The sequence below is a fragment of the Rhinopithecus roxellana genome, chromosome 4 (assembly GCF_007565055.1).
Source record: "Rhinopithecus roxellana isolate Shanxi Qingling chromosome 4, ASM756505v1, whole genome shotgun sequence".
NCBI lineage: Eukaryota > Metazoa > Chordata > Mammalia > Primates > Cercopithecidae > Rhinopithecus > Rhinopithecus roxellana.
In genome coordinates, this window is record NC_044552.1 from 77,043,588 (window position 1) to 77,053,945 (window position 10,358).

Sequence of the window (10,358 nt, forward strand, 5' to 3'; positions counted from 1 at the left end):
GCCCCTGGGGGTGTTGTAAGGGTTAATGAGATATATGGTGAGTGCTTTGATTCTAGGGTGAATGACCTTGTACAAATAAAACATGATTACATCTCAGATTCATCTTTGATTCATTTGAATAAATGGGCCTTCCCTTTATGAAATCTTCCTGTTAAATTTTCAAAATTGGGTTGTTTGGTTTTAAAATTCTATGCGGGGGCATTCTATCACTTAACACCCCATGTAAATGTCCTCAACAAGTTATACTAGCATGTTAAGGGAGAATTTCTATTTGTTTATAGATATCAAAGAATTTATTTTTCTTCTAAAATCATTCAATGTTTTTATTCAACAAATGTTTACTGAAAACACACTTTTTCTGAGGACTTCAAGAGGTTCAGGGAATGCTTACAAGGAATGGTCTTGTGTGTCTCCAGCTCCCAGGCACTGTGTTCTGTGATTTATGTGTATTAGTTCATTTACTTCTCATAACAACTCACTGAGATGAGGGTACTGTACTGTCATTACCTGGTGTATCGAGTGCAGGCTGAAGAGTTTCTGTGTAATTTAGTAAGCAAAATACTGAAGACTTTTGAATCAGGGAAGTGACATCAGCAGAGTAGCATAGTTTTGTGAGGTCACTTGCAGCAACAAGGAGGTACTTTTTTAAAACCTCTGATGGAAATTTACGGTCACTTTTTTTTTTTTTTTAAGAAGAAAGAAGGTTTGGTCAGCACTGCCTCAGCAAGTATGAAATTCGGCTATCTTGCAGTGATTAACATCCTTAGACCAGGTCATCCCAGAGTTGAGAGGATGGATTAGACAAAATGTAAATATAAGCAAAATATGAGCACTTAGTAGGAATTAGCCAAACATCCAAAAGTATAACTACCCCTCACTTCTGCACTCCCCACATAAAGAAAGAGAAGAAATGCACATAAGCTTTCATGTGGTCTCTTCCTGGTTTTTAGAAGTTATCGAAAAGGCAAAATTTTAAGAAGCATATCAATGGCATTGATTTGAATTTGTCTCAAGCATTAAAGTGGTATCTAATCACTTTCAGGTGTCAGTGCCATACTAAGGCTCTTTTTTATATGGTGTATTTGAATTATGAACTTGCAGATTTTAGACAGGAAGAAAAGGCAATACGACAGAGTCTATTGATAAACAGTTCATAGGCAAAATTTGAAAATTGGAGAAGTTTATATCTTTCACACAAGAAAGAGGTTCATATCCCCTTATTTAATCGGGGAAGAAAAAAAACCTTGTGGATTAGGCCTATTTTGCATGAAACACAAAGATCTTTTTATTCATCCTGGAAATATAGTCTACCAAATGATGACTTGTGATGTTGGACAGGAGAAGAAGAAACAAATTGAACCAGAAAATACAGTGTGGATAGTTAGGCCAGCTGCAACAGATTGTTGAAAAAGTTCACTATTTATACTATAGTATTATGGTATTATACATTTGCTACATGTTGACAATGTGCTAAGTCATCAGTATGATTAAAGCAAACACCCATATGCTTGGTTGACAGTGTCCTAGTTTATAGTCTTAGACATACAACACTGACACATACACACATATTACAGAAGCAGATGTATATATGGAGTACAGCAAGTGTTGAATGATTTAGATATACAGGAATTAGTTCTGGTGCTTTTTATGCACAAGAGAATAGAAAGTGAGATATGCAAGTCACATATTCAGAGAAAGCATTCTTGGGAGAGTTAGAGGAAATTCCTGTCTTGCTTACAGTTACTTAGTTGGGAAAGGATTCTCGAGAAGGAGCCAGAGATGGGGATTTCAGAGTGACAGAATCACAGTATGTTAGAATTGGAAGAGTCTTTAGAAGTCAAAATTTAGCCAGGCATGGTGGTTCACGCCTGTAATCCCAGCACTTTGGGAGGCCAAGACGGGTGGATCACCTGAGGTCAAGACTTCGAGATCAGCCTGGCCAACATGGCGAAACCCGTATCTACTAAAAATACAAAAAAAAAAAAAAAAAAAGTCAGGTGTGGTGATGCACACCTTTAATCCCAGCTACTTGGGAGGCTGAGGCAGGAGAATCGCTTGAACTTGGGAGGCAGAGGTTGCAGTGAGTTGAGATCACACCGCTGCACTCCAGCCTGGGTGACAGAGTGAGACTCAAAATAAAAAGTCAAAATCTAATTCATTTTATGAATAAAGAAGCTGAGGGCCAAAGCCCTTGAATGGTGAGTTAGTAGCAGATCTGGACTACAATGTAGTTGATCACCCTCTGATGCTCCAGTGCTCTTCCATGTCAAAGGTTTTTTGTTTTTTTGTTTTGTTTTGTTTGTTTTTGTTTTTTGTTTGTATTGGTTTTATGTCTTATAAAAAATCTTATTAAATGCATACAAAAATAGAATAGTACAATGAACCTTCATATATATTGTCTAGCTTTATGCCACTCTGATTTCATCTATTCCCTCATTTTCATTTTATTTTTTCCTGGAGTATTTTAAAGCAATTCCCAGCATCCATATTGTTTCTCCCGTAATTACTCCAGGATGACACTATAAGTGATAAAGACCTTGCAAAAACATAACAACCATGCTATCAGCACACCTAACAAAATTTACAATAAACCTTAATATCATCTAATACCCACTTTTTATTCACATTTTCTCTAACAATCTGAAATATATATTTTTACTGTTGATTTGTTTGAATTGGCATCCAAATACGGTCCACATTTTGCATTTGGTTATTGTGGTTCATAAGCCTCTGTTATTCTGTAACAGCTATTTCTCCTTTTTTTTGTTTGTTTGTTTTTGAGACAGTCTCCTCGGTCTGTCGCCCAGACTGGAGTGCCTGCAACATCTGCCTCCAGGGTTCAAGCAATTCTTCTGCCTCAGCCTCCCAAGTAGCTGGGATTACCGGCACGTGACACCATGCCCAGCTAATTTTTTTTGTGTGTGTTTTTAATAGAGACAGGGTTTTGCCATGTTGGCCAGGCTGGTCTCGAATTATGGGGCTCAAGCAATCCTCCCACCTTGGCTTCCCAAAGTGCTTGGATTACAGTGTGACCCACTGCACCATGCCTCATCTGCACTTATTAAGTGGAATAATTCTTTATTTTATTTTATTTATTTATTTATTTATTTATTTATTTATTATTTATTTATTTTTGAGACAGAGTCTCGCTCTGTCGCCCAGGCTGGAGTGCAGTGGCCGGATCTCAGCTCACTGCAAGCTCCTCCTCCCGGGTTCACGCCATTCTCCTGCCTCAGCCTCCCGAGTAGCTGGGACTACAGGCGCCCCACCACCTCGCCCGGCTAATTTTTTGTATTTTTTTAGTAGAGACGGGTTTCACTGTGCTAACCAGGATGGTCTCGATCTCCTGACCTCGTGATCCGCCCGTCTCGGCCTCCCAAAGTGCTGGGATTACAGGCTTGAGCCACCGCGCCCGGCCCAGGTGGAATAATTCTTTAAAGAACTTTCTCTCATCTACCCTTTGTCTCCCTTGAAGTACCATGGCATAGGGAAAGCAGGAAACATGCTTGATGTTTTCCCTTTATTGTTACATTTTCAAAGTAATAAGTTGATGAACTAATGCCCAAACAACTTCCAATGACGACCAATTGATTTGCATCTATTTTATGTGTTTTAATCCATCTTAGTTATTTTCCTGTTTGATACTCAGATTGTCACATCTTAGGCTAGTCCCTTGAAGTTGCCTACTGCGTCTTTTTATATGACCAAATTACTCTTTGATATTTTCCTTCATTTCTGATACAACAAAATGTCTTAAGCTCATGTTATACATTTCCTGCCACAGATCTGGAACAGTCATTTCTTCAAAGTCTTGGTTTCTTTTGGTGGTAAATTATATTTATAGAGCATAACCTGGGCATTGTGGGTGCTTCTTGCCGCTGAGTTTGTTACTCCTTACGAGCCTTTTGGTGGTGAAAGCTAGGAAATTTTTTTTTTTTAAAGAAAAATCTTTCATTTAGACTAAGATTTTTCAATTCAAATTTAAAATACAGCACTTTCCCTTAACTTCTCTGATTTTATAATTATATCTATTTTCCCTGATGCTGAAATCTTGGGTCCCAAGGAAATTAACACAAGTAATTATTTGCTTTATCCCGTAACATACCTGTAATGGTTTCTAAACTATTGCAGAAGTAGGGTAATTAATTCTGGACAAGGTGGTCAGAAAAGATTTCTCAGTGTAAGTGGAATTTTAGCTAGGACTGGAAAAAGATCTATGAAGTTTTTTATGTTTTTTGTTTTTGAGACAGGGTCTCACTGTGTCACTCAGGTGGAAGTGCAGTTGCGCAATCACAGCTCACTGCAGCCTTAACCTCCCAGGCTCAGGTGATCCTGCCACCTCACCTGGGACCCACCTCAGCTAGGACTACAGGTATGCATCACCATAACTGGGTAAATTTTTTGTATCTTTTGTAGAGACAAGATTTCACCACATTGCCCAGGCTCATCTCGAACTTCTGAGCTCAAGATATCTGCCTGCCTCAGCCTCCCAAAGTGCTGGGAATTATAGGTATGAGCCACCACACCTGACAGGTCAGTGATTTTGACAGGCAACAATGGGAGGAGGGTTAGAGCATTATGGTCTAAGGGAACTCCATGAGCAAAGAGGAGGATGCAGTGGATAAGCTGTTGTGTCTGGGGCACAGACTACCTGAGCTGCTTGGGAAGGGCCTGGCTCCCTCTCAGCCTATTGTGACACTCTTGAAGAAAGGATTTTCTTCACCTTTGGAACTTCAGTGCCAAGGGAGCCACTTGCCACAAACTGAATATTTTCTTAATAAGTGTTTTTTGGCTAAATGAACAGATTAACCTGAACTTTCTTCAAGGGTAGTATACATTTTTTGCTGTAACTTGGTTTACTTTCCTAATGAAAGGACAGAACAGTCTGTGTCTCATTTAATTTAACAGGCAAATTTCTGAATGAAAAAACATTCTTCTGCCACATGGTTTTGGTTTTACATAGTTGGTATTCATCTCTGAGAATGAAACACGTTAGGAGTTTTCCAACAGCAAACTATATGTAAAATTCCATAATTAGAAAAAAATTTCAGGAGGAAGGAATTTCTGAAAGACACTAAAGTAGACCTGAACAAATGGAAAGATATCCTTGATCTTGTGTAGGACAACTGAACCTCATGTGAATATCAGGTCTCCCTAAATTAATTTATAAATTTTTCTTATCCTGATGAAAATATCCACAAACTTTTAATGGAGTTATACAAGTGGATACTAAAATTTTTATAGAAAAGTAAGGATGCAAGAATAGCTAGGAAAAAAGCAACAAGGGGGAACTAGCCATTTAAGATATTAAAATATGCTGTAAAACTACAATTGTAGTTGTGTGGTGGTAGTGCATGAATAGACAAACAGATGAATGAAAAGTCTAGAAATCAACCCAAGTACACATGAAAATGATAAAGGTAGCATCTTAAATCAGTGCAGCAAGGATAGACATTTTAAAAAAATGATTGGGGTAACTGGTAACTACTCAGACAAAGAAAAAATTAGATCCATATCCCACACTGTATAGAATAATAAAATCCAAATGAATCACAAATCAAAATATAGAAAACAAAACCTTACAAACACTTGAAGAAAACAAAGAAGAATGAATTTCTCTATACCTTGCATGTAAGGAAAGACTCCATATCTCAAAATCCTGAAGCAGTTAAAAAATGTTTTAAATTTGACTTTTTTTTTGGCATGGCAGAAAACGTCATAAGTAAAGTCAAAAGACAAATGACAAATTAGAAGAAGATATTTGTAGCATACAATGCTGAAAAGTTAATGTTGTTATTATATAAAGGACACCTGAAAATTGAGGAAACAGACAGACAAAAGAAGGAATAAGGAAATGAAGAACTTGATCAATGCTATAGACCAATTGAACCTAACAGACATATATAGAACACTTCACCCAACAATGAGAGTACACATTTTTCTCAAGTACACATGTAATATTCTCCAGAATATACCGTATGTTAGGTCACAAAACAAGTCTTACTAAATTAAAAAAGATTAAAATCATACAAAATATCTTTTATATCACAAGGGAATAAAACTAGAAATAAATAATAGAAGGAAAATAGAAAATCCTCAGATATGTGGGAATTAAATATACTTTGACATAATCAATGGGTCAAAGAACAAATCACAACATAATTTTAAAAATATCTTGAAACAAATGAAAATGAAAACACGGAATACTCAAACTTGTGGGGTGTGGTGAAAGCAGTGCTAAGAGGTAAATTTGTAACTGTAAATGCTTAATTAAAGAAGAAGAAAGATCTCAACAATTCTGGCTACACATTAAGGAATTAGAAAAAGAAAAACAAACTAAACCTAAAGTTAGCCAAAGGAAGGAAATAATAAAGATTAAAGAAAAGATAAACAACATGGAAAATAAAAAACAATAGAGAAGATCAACAAAATTAGAAGTTGGTTTTTTTGAAAAGATCAATAAAATTGACAAATCTGTTAGACTGACTAAGAGAAAAAGAGAGAACATTCAAATAACTAAAATCAGAAATGAGAGTAGGGTCCTTACAACTGACATCACAAAAATAAAAGGGATTAAAAGACAATACTACGAACATTTGCACTCCAACAATTAGGTAACTTAGATGAATTAGATAAATTTCTAGAAACACACAACCTACCAAAGACTTCAGCTTTTATGAAGAAATAGAAAATCCAAACTGATCTATATCTAGTAAGGAGTTTGAATCAGTAATCAAAAATCTCCCAAAAAAGGAAAGCTCAGAACCAAATGGCTTCTGTATTTAGTCAGAGTTCTCCAGATAAACAGAACCAACAGGATATATGTAAAGAGAGAGAGATTAAATATGAGGAATGAGTTCACATGATTATGGAGTTTGAGAAGTTCCATATGCTATTTGCAAGCTGGAGACCCAGGAAACCCGGTGTTATAGTTCAAGCTGAGTCCAAAGGCCTGAGGGCAGGAGAAGACAGATGTCCCAGCTTACACAGTGAGGCAGAAGGAGTGAATTCTCCTTTTCTCTGCCTTTTTAAAAATTCAGTCCCTCACTGGATAGGATGGCACCTACTCACACTGAAGAGGGTAATATTTAACTGAGCCCACCAATTCAAATGCTAATCTCTTCCAGAAACATCCTTATGGTCACACCCAGAAATAATGTTTAGCCAAATATCTGAACACTCTGTGACCTGGTCAAATTGATACTTAACATTTACCACCACACCTTCCCTGGTGATTTCTATCCAACATTTAAAGATTTAACACCAATCCTTCTCAAAGTATTCCAAAAAAATTGAAGGGAAGAGAACAGTTCCAAGTTCATTCTATGAGACCAGCATTATCCTGATTCCAAAGCCAGAAACACTACAAGAAAAGAAAACTAAAAACCAATATTCATAAGGATTATTGACACAGAATTGCCAATAAAACAGTGGCAAATAGAATTAAACAGTATATTAAAAGGATTATATACTATAACCAAGTGGTACTTATTCCTGGAATGCAAGGATGGTTCAATACATGAAAAGCAATCAATATAAAATATCATACTAAGAGAATGAAGAAAAACACATAATCATCTTAATTGATGCAAAAAAAGCACCAACACGCTTCCATGAAAAAAATTCAACACTCTTTCATGATAAAAACATTCAACAAACTAGAAGTAGAAGTAAACTACTCAAACATCTATGAAAAAGCCCACAGCTAACATCATACTCAAGGGGAAAACTGTAAGCTTTTCCTCTAATATCTGGAACAAGACAAGAATGCCCATTTTCTTTTATTCAACATAGTACTAGAAGTCCTTGCGAGAGCACTTCAAAAAAGATAAAAGAAGTGAAAGGATCCATTGAAAAGGAAGAAGTGAAATTATCTCTGTTCACAGATGACATGATCTTACATGTGGAAAACCTTAAATATTCCAAAAAAAGTTAGAACTAATAAATAAATTCAGCAAATTTGCAAGATACAAAATCAAAACATGAAAATTACTTGTGTTTCTGTACACTAACAATGGACAAACTGAAAGAAAATTAAGAAAATTATTGCATTTATAACAGCACAAAAAAGAGTAGAATACTTAGGAATAAACTAGGGAGGCAAAAATCTTCTGCACTGAAAACTATGAAATGTGACTGAAAGAAAGAATACACAAATAAATAGAAAGACATTGGATGTTAATGAATTGGAAGATTTAGTATTGTAAAGATGTCAAAACTGTAAAAACAGTATTTAAGATTCAATGCAATCTGCCAAATTGCAATGATTTTTTTAAAAAAATAGAAAAATCCATTATAAAATTAATATGGAATCTCAAGGGACACTGAATAGCCAAAACAATCTGATAAAGAAGAACAAAGATGGAGAGGCATCTCACATTTTTCTGATTTGAAACCATTTTAAAGCTACAGTGATCAAAGCAATGTGGTACTGCCATAAAGACAGATATACAGACCAGTGGAATAGAATTGAGAACCTAGAAATAAACACTTGAATCATATAGTCAGATGATTTTCAACAAGAGTGTCAAGACCATTTAATTCAAAAAAGAAAGTCTTTTCAACAAATGGTGTTGGAAAAACTGGATTTTTGCGTGTAAAATAATGAATTTGGGCCCTTACCTTACACTTAGTACAAAAATGAACTCAGGCTGGGCGCAGTGGCTCACACCTGTAATCCCAGAACTTTGGGAGGCTGAGGAGGGTGGATCACAAGATCAGGAGTTCGAGACCAGCCTGGCCAACATGGTGAAACCCCATCTCTACTAAAAATACAAAAAATTAGCAGGGCGTGGTGGCATGCTTCTGTAATCGCAGCTACTCGGGAGGCTGAGGCAGGATAATTGCTTGAACCCGGGAGGCGGAGGTTGGAGTGAGCTCAGATTGCGCCACTGCACTCCAGCCTGGGTGACAGATCAAGACTCCATCTCGGAAAAAAAAAAAAATAATAACTCAAAATGGATCAAAGACCTAAAAAAAAAAGAGCTAAAACTATCTAACTCTTAGAAGAAAACAAGGGAAAACCTTCATGATGTTGGATTTGGATGATTTCTTGGACACAACACCAAAAGCATAGGCAACAAAGGAAAAAAATAGGTAAATTAGACTACATCAAAATTAAAAATTGCTGTATGTCGAGGAACACAATCAACAGGAGAAAAAGACAGCCCATAGAATGGGAGAAAATATTTGCAAGTCGTATGTCTGATGAGGTGTTAATATCAAAAATATATAGAGAACTCTACACTCAGCAACAACAACAAAAAATCCCAATTAAAAAATAGGCAAAGGACTTAGACATTTCTCCAAAGGAGATATACAAATAGTCAGCAAACACATGAAAAGATGTTCAATATCAGTAATTATTAGGGAAATGCAAGTCAAAACTACTACTGCTTTACATCCATTAGGATGGATACTATAAAAAAAAAAAAAGTGTTGGTGAGGACATGAAGATCCTGTGCACTGCTGGTGGGAATGTAAAATGGTATAGTTACTGTGGAAAATGATATGGTGGTTCCTTAAGATACTAAAAATGGAATTACCATGTGATCTGGCAATTCCACTTCTGAGTGCCTACTTAAAAGAATTGAAGTTTGGGCGCGGTGGCTCACACCTGTAATCCCAGCACTTTGGGAGGCCGGGGCAGGTGGATCACGAGGTCAGGAATTTGAGACCAGTCTGGCCAACATAGTGAAACCCCATCTCTACTAAAAATACAAAAATTTAGCCGAGTGTGGTGGTGTGTGCCTGTAAACCCAGCTACTCTGGAGGCTGAGGCAGGAGAATCGTGTGAACCTGGCGGGCGGAGGTTGCAACGAGCTGAGATCGTGCCACTGCACTCCAGCCTGGGCAACAGAACGAGATTCCGTCAAAAAAAAAAAAAAAGAATTGAAAGTAGGGTCTCCAAGATATATTGGTACATCCAAGTTTATAACGGCATTTTTCATTATAATCAAGAGCTGGAAGCAACCCAAGTCTTCATGGATGAATGAATAAATAAAATGTAGTATATACATATAATGGAGTATTACTAAGCTTTAAAAAGGAAGGAAATTCAGACATATGCTACAACATAGATGAACACTGACACATTATGCGAAGTGAAATAAGCTATTTTCCAAAAACAAGATACTGTATGATTTCACTTACATGAAGTGCCTAGAATAGTACAATTCAAGTAGAATAGTGGTTGCTTGAGGCTGGGGGAAGGAAGGAAGGGAGAGTTATCGTTTAATAGGTGCAGAGTTTCAGCTTTGTAAGATGAAAAGATCTCTGAAATGGGATGATAATGATGGTTGTACAACTACTCAACCTTACACTTAAAAATGGTAGCAATGGTAAATTTCATATTATGT